The sequence below is a fragment of the Triturus cristatus genome, chromosome 3_1 (assembly GCF_964204655.1).
Source record: "Triturus cristatus chromosome 3_1, aTriCri1.1, whole genome shotgun sequence".
Lineage (NCBI taxonomy): Eukaryota > Metazoa > Chordata > Amphibia > Caudata > Salamandridae > Triturus > Triturus cristatus.
In genome coordinates this window covers 134148197-134166966 of record NC_140583.1, presented here as the reverse complement: position 1 = coordinate 134166966, position 18770 = coordinate 134148197, and positions in this window count along the sequence as shown.

Below are 18770 nucleotides of genomic sequence, written 5' to 3'. Positions count from 1 at the left end.
CTATGCATGACGTGGCACGACTATCTTCAAGAGCCGAAGTGACATTTTTTTGGGAGATATTTGTGGTTCAATAGACAGTCAGAGTTTGTCTTAACAATCAAGTTCTTTACCAGTTTAACAGGTTTGAGACAGATCAAAAGCTACATTTAGCAAAGGGTACTCACTGCCATTAACACTCTGGGCCTTCAGGCGTTATTTACAAGATTTTGCCGTAGGGCTGCTCCGCAGGCCCTCCTGCAACGCTGCCGTACGGCAAAAGAATAGGGCAGTTATGCCACGTATCTATAAAATACGGTGTATTCCTGTTCTTTTTTCCTGCACTGGCGCAAAATGGGCTGCCATGCGCTAATGCAGGCATCTTTGTGCCATGGTGAAAGGGTGCATGTGTTGCAGGGATGTTTGTTTTTGCACAGGAAGGTCCCCCTTCTTGCACAAAAACAATGAAAAGAGGCTTTTTGCTCTTTCTATATGTGCTGCAGAATGCAGCACACATGGAAAAAGGAAAAACAAGGAGAAATAATGGTATTTCTCCTTGTTGCGCCTCCTTTATGCCACGCTGGGGAGGCGTCCATATTTGACGCTGCTTCAGAGTTACGATTCCTTGTAAATCTAGGGCAGTGTCAAAAAGCCATGGGTGTTGCTGGGAACGCCTCCAGCAACACCGATTGCACAACCCTTTAATGCAGAAAACTGCATTAAAAGGAACAATATTTACAAGTCACACAAATTGGCTTAGTGCTGCTTGGTAAATATGGAGCAGACCCTTTACCTATTGGAGCGTCAGAAACAGTGACGCTCTGTTGAAGCACCTTCACTGTAAATGAGGCCCTTAGTTTTATCTGACCTAAGGTTGGGTTAATTGCTGACCACAATCTCACAAATCAATAAGTACTACTAAAAGAGGACACCTGGCAGCCCACATCCTCCTGTACCTCTATGCGGCATTCAACACTGTCTCCCACCCCATCCTCATCCAACATCTACATGAGATTGGAATCCAAGGCCCTGCTCTCTGCTGGATTTACTCCTTTCTTACAGGCAGGACTCAAGCAGTCAGCGTGGACGCTTACTCTTTGGACGCCTGCAACCTAATATTTGAATTACTACATGGGTCAGTCTGACCCTCTACAATGCATACATGATCCCTCTGGCCAGTGTCATCTAAACCCACAACATTGATGTCTTTTACTACACTGAGGACAAGCAACTCAATCTTTTCCTCTCGGATAAGGCTCCTGACACACGGAACAAGTTCACTGCCTGTATGATCAAAGTTGCTAAATGGATGCAGTCCAGTTGTCTCTAACTCACACCGGCAAGACAGATGTTGTGATCTTTGGCAACAACTCCTTGCTATGGGACTCCACTTGCTGGTCAGCCAAAATAGGATACACACCCAACACAAGCACCCACACCAGGAACTTAGGAAGTATCATAAACAGAAATCTTGACATGACCGCACATGTCTGTTGTTGCAATCAAAGAAAAATCCTTTGGAAGCAGGTCACAAAGGTCTTATGATTACATTTATTAGGATATAATAGTCTCTGTTACAGCTTAAAGCTGTCATGTAGAAGTAACTTCAATGCCCCACCGGAAGCAAGCTCCTGCTGTTCGGCCTGCTCACTCCAAGTGATCTCTCAAGCATACATAAACATTCTAACACTATGACATCACGCACACACTCTGGCTGAGCAGCAGGTAGCAGAGAACTAAGGAGAGAATGCATCATGCCTAATTCAAAATATAACATTAACGCAATCAGAGCATCCTGTTGCCACAAACTGAAAATACTAAGGTAAATATTCAAATACTCAAATGGCTCCCAAGCAGGAACCGCAAGAGCATCACATACACCCTCATCACCAGCAAGGTGGACTAGGAAAAAATGCTTCTACTGAATAAACAAGAAGCTGATTAGAAGACTACAAACCATCCTAAACTCTGCATCCAGGCGTACCCTCATCCTCCAATGCAGCACTCACATCACACAGCTTCTCAAAGAGCTCCATTGGCTCCTGATGCACAGATGTGCACAGTTCAATCTCCTCATACACACTTTCAAAGCACTATACAACATTGACTCTGCCTATCCTAATAGTCACATCTCCTTTCACAAAACTACCAGAAACCTTTGCTTGACCGGACTCCTATTCGCACACAAGCCACGTGTACATGGAACCAGATCAGAAGGTTGGATCTTCTCCTAAATCACTCATAAAGTGTTGAATGACCTCCCACTACAAACTAGTGGTGTCCAAAAGATTCTGCTCTGCCGGAAGAGTTAGCAGAGTTTTGCCTACTCCACGCGGAGTTCCCCAAAACTCTGCAAAGTAACTGAGAACTGAGCTTATTCTCTCAAGCAATGCCCCAACGTTAAGTTGCCGGGGCACGCAAGAAAAATTCAAATGCTTGACCTCCTCCTGGCGAGATTTCTCAACGCAGGCTGTCGTGGCAGATCGCGACCAGTCACATTGAGTTATCTGCTGCTCACATTGAGAAAGCTGCAGCTCGAGTAGATCTACTCAAGCGGTAGGAAGCAGCAGCACCATCTGGCGTGACACGTTGCGCCGTTCGCACTGATTTTACAATGCAGGACAAACTCCCGGTGCTAAAAATAATTGCAGGCAGCACGACTTGACAGACTCTGATGCTGGTGGACCTCTGCAGAGCTCGGCTAAGTTATTTTCGCTGGTAGTGGAGTTACACGGAATAGAACTCTGCATACTCCGTCCAGGTCTACTACAAATCAGAGCCTCCTCCTGCCTTCTTGAGTTACACAAGAAAATGAAGAAACTGGCTCGTTAATTAGACCGTCCCCGGCGAGCCAAGACTCTCACCCGCTTAGCACCAGAATATGCGCTATTACAAATGAAAATAACATAACATAACAATATAAAACAAATAATCACTAGGACTACAGTGTTCCAGTTCTGGTTTTGGAAATAGGATATCACTGCATTGTAGAAATTAGTTTTTATTTATTTGTTTCATGTCATAAAAACATATAACATATAACACTAAGGGCCAAATCCTGATGGGTGACATACGTGACAGGGGGAATACCTTGGCCAAATTAATGAACTTCTAAGGTCCCAGTATTATTACATGAGGGCCAACAATGAGATCACGAGGGCCCACGATGAGATCCTGGAGTACCACCTTCATATTTTGTGGTATTGCTTGGTTTCAAAGTACTGTCTGAAGCATGGTCTAACTTAGCTGCTGGTTTTCATGGACAAGTATCATCTGCTGCTAGTTATATCCCAGAAACATCTACATCTGGCATCTCCAAGTAGAGCAGGAGACTGTTGCACATGGTGCTGTCTGTCACCACCTCCCTTGTTGACACTTAAGCCACTTCAGTGGCCCTTAGAATGGGTTGTTCATCTGGCCCAGTTGAAGTCAAGAACCAAAAAGCCACCACCAAGAGAAACAAAAATTGATTTCTTAATATGAGCGTTTGCAGTATTCACGGTATCCACCTTATGTCCACACATTTTCAACCCACTCGTGTACTGTTGCCAGAAAAAGGACACTCTTTGAAAAATGACCCTTTAGGCAGGGCCGCTCCCAAACATTTTGCCTTCCTGCTACTACTTTTTGCTGAATTTGTTATTGTTCGACTTAGAACTCTGAGAACTTTACCACTGCTATCCAGTGTTAAAGTGCAGGTGCTTTCTTCCTAAAACATGATGACATTGACTCATACCCATTTGGAATATTTAATTTACCTATAAGTCTCTAGTAAAGTGTACTACATGTGCGCAGGGCCTGTAAATTAAATTCTACTAGTGGGCCTGCAGCACTACGTATGACACTTGCCTAAGTAGCCCTCTAACCATGTCTCCGGCCTGCCATTGCAGAGCCTTCATGTGAAGTTTACACTACTATTTTCAACTGGCCAACTAAACCTTTGGCAGGTCCAAATCTCTACCCTTTTTTATACATATAGTCACCCCTAAGGAAGGCCCTGGACAACCCAGACAGCCTGGTGCAATGCATTTAAAAGGCAGGACATGTACTTTTAAGGTTTACATGCAGAGGTAGTGAAAACTCTCAAATTGGTTTTGCACTACTACAAGGTCTATCTCTCCCATAGGATAATATTGGGATTACCTTATTACATTTTATAAGTGTAATTCCCAATTGGGAAGACATTAATCCTTCCAGTCTGGTGTCTCTTGAATCACAATTTAAAATCCAAATGTATGGTGAAGTTGTATTTAAAATTGCAATTCTGAAAATGCCACTTTTTATAATTTGGCATTGTCTTACATTAGCCATTTGGAACCTGCTGCCAGTCTCTGAACACATGTCTGGGGTGGGTGACAGCTGGGCTTTGTGTATTGAGCCACACACAATGGGAGCTAGTGTGACATGATGAGCCATCCTGGCAGGAAGGGTGGGACGAGCTGGACAAGCCTCACTTACACCTGAACACAAATTGCTGCATACCCCCTGTAGTGAGTCTAGAGCCAAGGCAGGAAGGGCAGGGCCTCTGTGCACTTCAAAACCTGCCTTTGAAGTGCACAGACTTCAAAGGCACCACTAGGTATACGTACTGCACCTCAGACACCATCACTTCAGTATGCTTCTGGACCTATTGATACTCTGTCAGGAAGGACTGCTGCTGAAGAACTGCTACTCTTCTGGACTGCTCTCTGTTAGATTCATGCTATGCTGTGCTGACCTGTTGCCTGCTGCCCTCTGCCTTGGTGAGAAGGACTGGACCTGCATCACTTGACACCAGAACCCAGAGTGACTCCAAGGGCTAGTTGGCTGTTTTCCAGAACTAAAGTCTCAGGGACATAAAAGACTTCCAAGTCCTGAACCTGAACTCTGCCATCTGTAAGTCTACCCTGCCAGGTGGTGCCACCTTAGTCCTGGACCCTTGGACGGGGGTCTAATGTGGCTGCCAGCCGAACCAATGCAACTTCTCTGCTGAGTGATGCATTATAGAGCTGAACCAAAGCATCGCCGCTGTTGCGTGGATTGGACCCCTTGTAAAAGACTTGCATCGCCACAGCCCACCGAATATTAGGACAGACACATCGCCCACCGAACCGCCACTGCACAATGCTTTTCCTGGAGCAAGCTCCTCGCATCCCATGTCAACGAAAGCCTCAACGATGACGCTGGTACTCCGCACTACAGCTTCACCGCTTATTGGAATCGATGCATCACCTCTGCTGCAACTCCATCCTCGACACTGGACTAACACATCACAAGCCCCGTCGAAAGGATCCTCGACGTCGATGCATCAGGACCTTTCACCGCAGCCTCATCGCCTCTCTGAACCGACGCATTGCTTCGGCTGTGTGATGTATCTACGACCTGAATCCACGCAATGCTGGACAACCAGGATTAAGGTACTTTGTTTAGAAGGCCTAAATGGGTCCCTGTAGCTGCCCCATGCCCCATCGCTGTCTGTCTTAACTTGTGACTTTGGCCTGGTGTGACGCAACCAGATGTCCTTTGATAGCACCTTGTGCTCTTGGTGCTATTTTACCTACAAACTATGAAATGCAATATACTGGTGAAAATATTTGATGCACAAGTTTTTTTAAATTGAGGGTTGCTTGAATAATCCCAGATATTTAAAAGGAATAGGATATTAATGCGTGGAGACCTTTTGGAGCATTCATCTATACTTGCATTTAACATACCGAAAGCCTTGAAGAAGTTACGTTGTAACGAAACACGTGTCGGCTGTCTTTTCATCGCTGCCAACAGGAGAGGCAACATGATCTTGACCTCCGTGGAAATTTAAGGATTATGTTGTTGTTTTTGGTTCACATCCCCATTCTTCTATTGTATTTAATCATGTGATTCCTTGAAACTTGTGACATTAAATATCACTGTGAAGCACTTTGATCCTAGAGTTTGGTTTCCTGTGAGCTTACATATTGCATATTGACTCTGGATGTGTTACCTAGTCCTAATTATCAGATAATTTATAAAATATCTAGGTACATTACATTTTAGTTTTATATGTGAGCTCCCGCGAGCTCTCGTTGATAGACACCAGTGGTATTGTGGTGTCTTTTTCTGGCTACCTTGAGGGGCACCAATACAATTAGCACCTTAAAACCTAACAGCCATTTATTTTTAAGATTGATGTGCAATCCTATTATACCATCACTACCATTTGTGTGTTTGTTAAGTTTTGTACAATAGATACATCAGTGTTACCTTTTGTTAGTACCTGCTCCTCCAAATATATTAGCAACACAAATGGGAGTCTTCTGCCACCCTTTGGGCTGTCCTCATGTTTTACACAGATGTTATGCTCAGACACAATCATAGATAACACCCAATTTTAACAGACATGCTACAGATGGTGTCATCCAATACCAATTCTAGACTTGGGTACACACACAACATGTGTCAGGTACCTTACATGAAAGTCAGTTACATTGTCATCATTGCATGACTGAGAGGAAGAGTTATGATATTTGTTTCTGAAGCATTCCACCAATGTTTAGTCAACTTGCTCTGCATAGCTCTCCATCACCATTTTCTGTGCTAGACTCCAAAATATCCACCAATAACCTGGTAGTGCCTAAGTAGATGACAGGATGGCTTGACCTAGGAAGGAGTAAGCAGATATATTAATATGTATGTGACTAACTTTCATTTTCCATTCACACTGATAACGTTTTTTTTCTGAGAATCATAGATCAACAAACAAAACCTTGCATTGGCATGCTAATCATTGTGTCAAATTTAGAATATATATACTTGCACTTTCATAAAAAGTATCCTCAACCAAATAACTCTTTAAATATGATGGCCGTAAAGAACCTGGGAAGTAATTAGTGGATTAGTAGTATACATTATTTGATGAGATGCGGTTTATTATATGGTGCCGTTGTGCGACCTCACTGTGTAATAAACTTACAACTCTGTCTTGGATCCAGTCAAACTTGTTTGAAAAAAACCTTAGCTCAACCCTGTGTAGCTGTGGCTTCGAGTAATCAGGCTTTAACTAAGGAAAAAGTGCAAAACCTTTAGAAGTACCAGAACAATTGAATAAGGAAGAACCACAACACAAAGTTAATCCAATAACAATGTATAAAAGTAGAGATTATTTTGAGGAATGTTTTGCCACCAAAATGAACAAAAAATCCACTGGGGGGGTTCCAGAGATTTAAGTTATTATTATTTTTTTATAATACCTACATTTTTCAGCATTGGCAGTATTACAGAAAACAAAACATGATATAGTAAAAAGACAGATTAAACAAGCCGTCCACAACAATTTCCCATCATGACACTTGCAACCTTGCGTAACAAATTACAATCAATACAGACATTGAAGATTGCTTAAAGTGACAACATTGAGAGTTGAGGCAAGAAACGAAATAAGCAACATAGCAACATAGTAAGGACAGTTTCTGCATTAGCTGCGCCCCTCCCAACAGTAGCAGCCAATGCTACTCTACTCCTCATCATCTGTACAAGTAGCGTCCTGGTCCGATACTGCATCATTACCTCTACATAATTGAAACTACCTGAATTATTAAGAACATTTTAAATCACAGTTTTTCACTCAAAATGCAAACAAGCATTGGCAGCTAACTTGGGTAGCAGTTACTTTGAAAACTTTTGAAACTTTTTAATAAAGTTGTGTTTGGGTACTCTGCCCCACTATGGGATGATGAGCTCTGGCAGGAATTAAGTTAGAGGGGCCAAAAAGGCTTAGCAGGACATTTACATTGCAGTCAAAACAGTCTCGTGTCCAGTTCAAGGCTCTATGGAAAAACTCCCACAGACATCAAAAGAGTGCTCCTACTGCAAGGGATACAAGAGGCTGAAGTTGCTGAGGAGGCTGATCCAGTCGACAAGGGTCTTTCTGGGGCACCCCCAAGTACACATACATAATGAGGTGACTTTGGCCACGGGGCTCGATATTCATCAAAGTCCAGGTGAAATCCAGCCAAAAGCCCGTTGCCACTGATCTACTAGTCTCCGGTCACAGCCAAACCAGCAGGTCCCTTTCACTGCAGCTAGTGTCAGTCTTGAGTTACCAACTGCACTTCAACGACTCTCCTGGGTCCAGCAGACTTGAGTGCAACTTTTGAGTGTCGGAGTTCAGTTTCTCAGGCTGTGGTTCATCAGTCAGCATTGACAAAATAGTTGTGGCTACCAACTTGCCAAAGTGACTTCTTCAGCTTTTGTAGCCCTGGAGTTGTAACAGGAAGTCAGCCAACTGACTCTTGGAGTTCAACTCTTCTGTTTGGGGATTGAGAAATAACTTTTCCTCAAGCAGGGCACCATAGGCACAGTATTCTCTTTGCTTGTCCATGAGCAGCAGGTTCAGTACAGTCTTTGATGCAGCCTTTCTTAGCCTAAGTCCATGGAACAGCTGGACAGTCCTCTCCCAGCACAGGCGTTTTCTGAAGTCTGGGTGCCAGGGTTGCTAATTTTATGCCCACAACTTGCCCTCAGGAGACGCGATGACTAATAGCCAATGGGCTACCAGGCACCCTCCTGCCTGATGACGACTTGCTGGAATGTGTGGCATCAAGCTATGGTGGAGTGCAACAACCTGCCCACTCCCAAGAATGCTTCTCTCAGTGTGTGGAGCTTTGGAGCCACCCTAGAGGTGTCGCTACCAGAGTGCTACATGTCCATGGGAAAACTGGTTTGGTAACTGATTTCCGCCTTCTGTCAAGATGCCAACCTGTATACTAGAACAAAAAAGCAGCCCCTCTTGTGTGTGTCCACCATTTGCCCTTCAAAGGTGGCTTCCCCTTTGAAGCTTGCCTTTGGAGCTCACACCCTGTGTGGCTTCCTGCCAGGGAGAGATAACACCTCTTCCAATGGGAGGCCTCTATTGTGTCCATTCTTGGGGGTCCTTCACATATCTCTTCAGAAGGGCAGAAGGATATCTTGTTGCCAGCAACTGTAAATGGCCACTTGAAAACTTGGGCAACAGAGTGGCAACTTCCTCTTCAGAAGGGCAGAAGGATATCTTGTGGCCAGCAACTGTAAATGGCCACTTGAAAACGTGTGCAACAGAGTGGCAACTTCCTAAAGTTGCCTTTTACTCAAACGTTACATAGCATTTGAATTGGGCAGTCAGGTTAATGTAACAATGCTTTTGATACCTTAAAATACCAGCTTTAGTAGTCTCATTCAAAGGTTAGGAACTCTGATTTGTCAGCATGTAACCCTGTGCTTTAAAACGAGGTTACTAGCCTTTCTATAGTAAAAACAACAATTTAGGGTTGTCACTGTTAGGACATATAACAATACATATCCTACTTTTTAATATACAGCACCCTGCTTTAGGGGCATCATGCCTTGGGGCTCAACAGTCCTAATTTAGGGGATATTTATACATATTAAAAAGGAAGGTCTGGACTTTGTCATTAGTTTAAATTGCAATGTTGAGTTAGCAGTTTACAACCGCTCTACCAGTCTGCAGTGGCAGGCTGGGAAACATGTTGTACTCTGTCGTGCTCATGGTGGCACAATAAGCGCTGCTGCCTATGAGGGACACTATAACTTACAATCACTGGGTACCACTGGTATCATATACCAGAGACTGATAAGTAAGTTAACTTATGCCAATTGGGTATCAGCCAATTAAACAGGGCACTGGCACGGCGGTCTGGTTAGCAGGTCTCAGTACACTCTTGGACTAGAAAAACCCTCAGCATCAGTCCAACATTTGAGTCTGATCATAAAAAACAGGCATTTCCTTAAACATAACAAAAGAGAATATGCCTATTATGGATTATTAAAAAATATTTTTGTTTTAAGTCACTTACCATCAGGCAAATATGTTTTCAATAAATTCACACCTGAGGTCACTGCCTTCATCATCATTACTGTCATTATGCTGATGCATCTCACCAACACCACCCTAGGGTTCCCACTGGTAATCATCATCAGAAATAATTTCTCCGCAGGGCATTTCTGTGAAGTATTTAACATAACACCTCAATCTTGCATACCTTCCTATGAGAATAGAGATGGACCACTCTTTTGTCCTGACCACGCCTTCAGGAGCTCGAAAGCCCGCCACAAGCCCCCTTGATGGCACATGGCCCTCATTGAAGCTCACTTTCCCTGGCATTGTTGGGTTTCTCAGTGGTGCTAAAAGCCACTTATGGCTAAAATACCCTGAGTCCCCTGAAAACAATAAACAACTTTAAGACGTAAGTGAAATTCTCCTTGGAAGGCCCCACTTTACAGAAACATATCATAGCAACACAAATGTGAATGCTTCCCAACAAGCAAGACCCTCCTTGGTGTATGGTCTGCCACCTGTTGTGTAACACTAGTGATTATTGGTTACATGTTGCACACACACTGGTGATGTAGAGATTTGGTATGCAAACCACCTGCAAATTGAGTCAAAATATGTCCTATTGTGGTACACTTGCTGCTGGTTACTAGGTAGCACCAATGCAATGTGGCTTCCAACTATGGAACCAACAATAAGTGATATGCCTCTCAAGCCACAGAACTCAGCCTTGGCATTGGTAAATATAACATTATGAATTGGAAAGTTTATGTAGTCATTCATACATTTGAGCATAACATCCAAGATGTGACTGAGGACAGCCGAAAAAGTTGCCTGCGACATCCCATTGGAGTAACTATCTGTGTACTGGAAGGAACCTGGAAGGCACCAGCAGCACAGAAATGTAGCAGTGTAATATTGTTCACAATATGTGGAATGGCAGACTAAATTCTTATATCTTGCAACAGTTCATTTGTAGTGTTAAAGATTCAATTGTATCAATGTTCAGCCTCCATTTCCTAATGAAGTTCCTTTCTTGTTCCAAATCGGAAACGAGGTTTGCACACTCGTTCGTTGCATTGACATATCCTTGTCTGTCATCTTGAGACTGGTGCAACATATGAGTGTAATATGTCAATGTTCTATGTTCACACATGGGTGATGGACATATTTAAACATTTCTTTGTTGTAGCACAGGTGAGATGACATGCATATATACCATTGCCACATTTAAATTACATTTTCTCACCAGTTGGTTAAAATTTTAAAACATTTCTATAAACATGCATAGACTAGAAATGTAAAACAAAATCACTAAACACTGAAACATAAATAAACAAATAGTTGTTTAAAAAACACTTTAAATGTAAAGAAAATATCCCAACTCGTTCACATTCATTGCCATTATTGTATGTATGCTCTACACTTTTTTTTCATAATATTTTGTAAACACTCCTTCAGGGTTGACATAAATTGCATCTTTGATGGATGCAACATCAAAGATGATGGATGCTTCCATCAATAAAGCATTACTGGGCGCCATGTTGTCAGACATACCCTATGGTGACAATGTTGGTTTATGATGGTAGAAAAGACTTAACAGATGCCCGCAATATCCATCATCGGTAATGGACTACTATGTTCAGTCTGCCCCTACCTTTTACAGTGTTTGTGGTCCCGCATTGATTTTAAGGGTCCATGATGACAGAATCTGTCATCTGTCGTGTAAGCATCTGCTGAAATAATATTCATTATGGTGGTGTACACATTTTTTAATATCATTAGTAATTTCCTGTTAATTATCAAGTGCAGCAGATCTTCACACCTTTTGCTGCTCATTTTCTTCTGCTGTTACCATCCATGGGTGAAGGAGCATTTTACAGAGCCTCAACTTCACTCCTGAGGATTTGGATACCCTTGCAGAGGGGAGCCCTAACCAACCACAGCCAGCTATATGGGCCACCAGAGAGTCGGGTAAGCTCCACACATGAAATGTACTTACATTATTATGTGGAGTGTTTTAAAAATATTCTTAACGACTTCACAATAATGTTTTAATACTCATGTCCCCCTTAAAATGAATGTTTCTTAATCCTATGAGGTGCCAATTTGTAATTTACACACATAGGCCCACATGCATCAAGCTAATTTGTGATCGCAAACGTTGCGAATCGCAAAAAAAGGCCGCTTGCAATCGCAAAATAGCTTCTTCCTATGCATGAAGCAAATTCGCAAAAAAAACTTACTTTTCGCAAATATTTGCGAATTCTAAATTTCCGAATCTGTAATAGCGATTCTGTATTATGGAATCGCAAATAAGATATCGCAAACTCCTATACAACAAGAATTCTCAAATACAGAATTAGTCAAGAATTGCAAATTGCATCTCCTAAATAAGAACAAATTATATCAGGTGGTAAAGATTTCACATACAACAAATCAGGTGTAAATCATCAGCAAACTACTTAAACAGTCCCAGAATGCATCAGAGTGTCTCACAATGGCAGCACACTATGTCATGGCGAGGAGGATGAGGCTAAGAGCAGCAGCACAGAGAAGAAGGAGGACACAGGAGAGAATCTTCAGAGTGAACGTCACTTTGCTAGGGAAGATGGAGGAAGAGATTTATGATAAATATAGGCTGAATGCTGACACAATCTTTGATCTCATTGCTGAGTTAGACCCAATACTGCAGCATCAGACTCGCAGGACACATGCCATCCCCACCCATGTGCAGGTCCTATACTCTCTGCATCTCCTAGCTTCAGGGACCTTCCAGGGAGTAATTGCAGCACGTGGAGGTGTCTCTCAAAGTGCCCTATCGCGCTGTTTCAACGCTTTCCTAAATGCCATGTTGCTGAGGATACACCACCACATTAGGTTCCCCACAACACTACAGGAATTGCTGCAAACTAAATAAGAGTTTGATCAGGTTACACAATTTCCACATGTCATTGGTTGCATTGATGGGACACATGTACATATGTTCCACCTCAGTGAATGAGTATATCTACCAGAACCGGAAATCATACCATTCACTGTACATTCAAGTAATCTGCATTTCAAAAACAATAATCACAGACATAGTGGCAAGTAACCCTGGCAGTGCACATGACTCCTACATCTTTCGGCATAGTGGCATACACAGACATCTGCTGGCGGGTGAATTTGGAGAAGGATATTTGCTGGGTAAACAGATGTAATACTGTCTTGCACACCTGTCCGCCATGGTGACACATAGCAGTAACAAATGTAGATCTATTTTTCACATCCTGTAGGTGATAGTGCATACGCTGTGAGGTCTTTCATCCTCACTCCCTATCTGAATCCTACAACACAAAGGGAGCAGCGATACAATCATGCACACATTACAACACACAATGTGATTGAGAGGACATTTGGTGTACTCAATTCCAGGCTTCGCATCCTCCACAAAACCGGTGGGGTTTTACAGTGTAGGCCGGAGACATGCTGTAAAATTGTTGCTACATGTGCTATGTTGCTCAACGTTGCCTCTAATAGGGGCATTCCCTGAAGACTCTGATAGAGAGCCAGAACTAGACATCCGCCAAGACAGCCACACTACGCAGCATGCGGTCCATATGCAGCAGAGGGGAGACGGAGACGGGCAGAAATCATGCAACATTACTTCTAAGTTGAGTAATCACGACACAACACAGTATTTGCATAAAGGTTTATTTTGTTAGGTGGGTAGTTGTGTTGATGCACACATAGCATTGTCAGACAAGGGCAGTGTGGGTGCAGACAATCAATTGTCATTGTCTTGGCACGGCAACATCAGTGTGGACAGGATACATATTTCTGGTTACATCATTAGAATGGTACATGTCCAATCATCTACTTCCTCCTACCACGCACACCTGTGGCCCTGTCAGTAGGCTCTGCTACCCCCGTCATTGACCCCTCTGTGCCGGCTTGACTCCTGGTACTGCGCCTCTTGCCATATGACACAGGTACCAGTAGGCTGCTCAGGCTGGAGCCCTCCTCACTGCCCCCCCCTGCAAGCATGAGACTTCCACTAGCTGCTGCAGTGTGTAGTCCTTCCACAGCAGTGGTGACCTGGATGAGGCCCCTGGCCACATCCCCGCAGCAGTGGGTCATCTCCACCTGTATGCTGACTGCACGCCTTGAAAGCTGAGCTGTAGTATGACTCAGCCTATTTATGGCCCTGGTGTAACTCTGCATGCGTCCCATTGAAGTCTGATGCCTCCTGCCATTTGAGACATTCCTAGCCTGGATTACCCTGCACATATCCTGAATGGTAGTCGCAACACGGTCTAATCTCTCAGTGTTCGCCCTGTGCCCTTCAACTATTGTAGTAGTTAGCTCCCTCAGGCAGTCATGAATACCACCCATGTGTCTTGACATTGTTCCTAGTTGGCCCTGCATGATACGGATGTTCTTCCCTTGCAGGCGCTGGACCCTCAACATCTTGGACTTCAGAACACTTGCGGTGGGTTCGCCATCGTCCTCAGCATGCATGAGGATTGCCCTGGGCCTTCGCCTGCGGAACTGCACGGAACGGCGCTGCATTGTTGGCTCCGGTGCTGGTGATGGTGGTGTATGTGCAGGCTGCTGTGTGTGAGCTCCTGTGTTGCTGTCCTCATTACTCTTCAAATCAGGGAGTGGTTGTACTCTTCTCCTGGGGTGATTGGGAGCAGGTATGGGTGAGGATGCTGGCATTTCTTGTCCCTCATCATGCTGTTCCATGTGTCCCTCGGACTCGTGATCGTCAGCGACGTCACTGTCCTGTGCTGCATCTGTGATTGGAACAGTGCAAGTTCAGTTAGTTTTTGTTTGCACTAGTTCGTGACATTGCGCCTGCGTAGTTATATAAAATCTACTTCTGTAATGTAAAAAGTCTACTGTTGTCACTTCCTACTGTACTCTGCTGCACTAGAGCTTTGTTAGTCCCTCCATGCCTTGCCCTTACATTTGTCTGCATACAACTCCCACAATGCATTAGGGTGAACTGGATTCAGGTGTGCTACACTACGCAGGGTATGCATTTGGGGCAGTTTGTGATTGCATTTGACATACAAACATGTTTAGCTGTGCTCTTACCTTGGGAGGTGCCTGCATGCCCTGAGGTGTCGATCTGTGTCACACCAACAACTGCCTCTAGCTGCAAAGTGGATTCCACCATGTCTTCCAGTGGGGTGTTTGGACGCTCGCTAGATGGTCCCCCTCCTATATTTTTGGCTGCTGCTAGCCTGTCTGCCACTCTCTCTTTTGCTCGGCTGCACAGGTCATACCATCTCTTCTGCAGGTGAGGTATGTCACGGTGTGTCACCCCCACAACATTTACCTTGGCTTGTATCCCAAGCCAAATCTTCCTCTTCACTGACTCTGCAACATGCAGGGATTGTTTCCCAAACAGCTGGTCATGTCTCTGGACAACTTCCTAAGTGAGATTTTCAAGTTCCTTCTCACTGAACTTGATATTTCTCCTCCTGCCTTCTCCTTCTCTTTGTGAATTTACAGTGGCCGTGGTGTGTTTTTCTCACAGCTCCTGTTCAGAAACAGTTCCTCCAGGGTGTGCTCCACCAGTCTTCCTCCTCCTCCTCCTCTCCCTGTGTACAGGTGTGTGGAATCAGTGAAACACTTCCTGGTTGTGATGTCATGACAATTCAGCAATATGGGTATTTCGCAATTTCGATGCTGTAATAGCGAATTCGCAATTACATATTCAGTAAACAGGGAATCTGTAATGATATTTTCGAATTTTACTGAATCGCAAATATTTACCGATTTCATTTCTGCATTCGGTTTTGCGATTCCGTAATAGCGATTACTTATCTTTCACTATTAAGGTATCACAAAAACATTTTTTGATACATGTGGGCCATAGTAACGTAAACCCACATTTGATTTAAACTTTATGTGTCTAAATTATAAATATGCTGACTTTATGTACCATATATCAACTTAGAAGTGTGAGAAACAAGGACACCCTAGGTAACTGAAAGGGTTTTAATACTGAAAGTCAAAGGCTGACCTAATTTTCTTATTTTTAAACAAATGTATATCAATTGAACATTATTTAGGTTCTGGATAATTTTTGTGACACCCTGTATGTCAATACTTTGTACCTACTCTACTCTGTTAACAATAGTTATTGGTACAAAAAACATCTATCTTACGTTATGAGCCACAATACTTTACCAACAAGGTATTAGGGACGACTCACTGTTTTATTGCAGTGCGAGAAGCAGAAACATAAAATGGTAAAACTACCATTTTATATTACTGCTTCTCACACACTGCAAGAAAGCAGAAATGTTTGGTTGGGGGCGGGGCTGCACTAGGGCAGGGGAGGATTGGCTTGCCCACTGCTGAGGGCACTGACTGTTTGGGTGTCCCTCTGGGGCCGACCAAACCAGTCATGCACACTCTGCCTTTTCTCCCTGTAGACTACATGCAGCCTACATGAAGAAAATGGCATCCCCATAGGCGCCTGGCTGATCGGCATCCCGACCAATCACAACTCTGCCACTGCAGCATTGTGATTGGCTTAGGGAAGGCGAGGGAGGCGGCGGTCTCCTTCCTGTTCCTGCTGGAGGCAGTAGAGGAGCAGAGGCGATGCGGGATTAGGCAGGCGAAGGTAAGTTAACTTTTTATTTTTATTTTTGAATTAACCCCCCTGGGGACCCCATCCCCCTGCGACCCCCCGCACCTCCACCCTCGAGCCATGACGTCCGCGACTGCAAGGTATGTTTGAAAATCAATTGATGAGGGCACGCAGGACTACCCTTTGGCATGGTGAAAATGTGTGGTCAACCAGGCCAACAGCAATCATAGTGACAAAATGATTTAACATCAGTAGTGTCAGTAAACATGTCATATTTTAAGGTGAATATTGTTTTGATGTCAGCTAAGTCTAGGACATGACACTATCAGATCCAAGGATAGCCCTGGCTGTGGATTTTAACTTTCCCTTTTTAAGTCATTGGTGAAACTGCCTTTAAACAATTCGAACTGAACTTGCCTTTAACAATAACAATAAATGTCTTCTTTTGTGGACTGGATAATCCCTGATATTTTGAAGAGTTACCTCTGCATACAGCACAACAGTTCTGAGTCTCTTTTAGACAGAATGGCGACACCATCACAATGTGACATGTGGGCTGTACCCATAAATAGGAGTCATGCACTTTAAAAGTCACTTCTACTATGGGGAGTGGCCAATCCATTTCATTGGCATGGAGTAACTTGGCAGAAAAAGCAACAAATGTCTCTGAATATGGCCATTAATGCCATCACACAACAGTGAGTGATGGGCAAAGAAAAAGCAGTATGTTTCTAAACAATAATATAGTAAAATGTTTCACATGATTTGTAAGTTGTATGACATTTTATTTCCTAACAAAATAACGGATATCCCAGACACCAGACAAAATTTCATATTGTATATCACAGTTAGTTTTTCTATCACATTAGTAATGCAGTAACATGTCAGAACATGTCATTCTCCATCAATGTCTATTCATACAAAATAATAATATACAGACATAAGTTTGTTTGTTTTTGTATGGTTTAAATAAACATGATTATTAATGTATTTTTGAGGTTTTGTTTTGTTCTCTTACTCTTTGTAGGTCTGCTCCCAAAACAAAAAGAAGATTTAGCAGGCCACTGTCACGCAATTGTGCCAGCGAAGGTCTGTAAATACCGCAACATTCACTGCTAGAAAAAGTGAGAAGATACTCAGCAGAGGACCCACCTTCTTACAGTACAAACTGGGAAGGTTGTCTCGCGGAAAAGGTGGGTGTGATGGTCGCTGACTTCCATGATGGGGCTCATTTTGCAGCGGCCTATCGCAATTTGGATGGAGAGCTACAGGCCATGGAGCAGCAACAAGGGGGTAAGTGTATTCACTGTACAAAGTTACGCATATTGTTCATAACCATTCTTCCAAGTTTTCAGATTGTGATAGTGTCAGAATTCTAAGGTCCTCATTAAGGACTTGAGTTAGAGTGGTGTACACTGGTTAATCCTTCACAAGTGTAGCAGATATCCCATCTACCTCATTACAAGTGCCATAGGATATCATGAATTAGTAATAAGATGGACTAGATATACGTCTCATTAGTGGGAGCAACCAGTCTACCCAAATCTAAACATGGCTGTTGTGATTTAAAGCTCCATAGGATATATTGGACTTAGTCAAATGTTGATTTTGCTGGACAGCTGTTCCATCGCAAATCGGACAGATATCCCATCCACTTGTGATACTATAACATAACAATCAAATATAAAGTGGTACAGTGGCAATGCTGCAGTTGTAACTTTGCTAATGTCATATATGTTACAGATAAAATATTTCTAGCCTGTCCTTTCATCAAGTGATTCATGACACTCATACTCCTGTGGTGCACGAAAATAGTTTAGATGAGCTTATGTATATACTAAACATACCATCCCATGCCAATAACTTCAGGTTGTATTGTATATAAGACATTCAATTCTTCGGCAAGTGTATGATCACACTATTGTTAAAAAGATGGAAAGATGGCCTATTGATAGACATACACTAACTTTTACTATTAAAATGTACCCCATATGGTCATACAAGTGTGATGCCATCTATGTAGAAATGTAAGTGCTGGGAAGGGCCTACACGTACTCACCATTTGCACAAAGTCGGGTCTGGTGGTTTAATGGACTAATGTGTCCACTGTAGGGGCCTGTGTTTGACCTCATAGTCATAGGTTCAAATCTTGGATGGTCTACTCAGACTTTCATCCTTCTCAGGTCGATAAAATGATTTCCATTGAGTTAGGTAACAATAAACATCTGTTATTCAGTGCCAAGTTACCCTTGACTGTACGTGCGCTTTACAAATACACATGTTATGTGCAGAATCTTAGTGTTAACACTATTTCAAAAGAAAAAATCAAGAATATGAGGCTGTTCCTTTAATAAGATGGCAGAACAGACATACAACATTTTTTCAAGAGTGCATAGTCATATATAAATTGTAATCTGT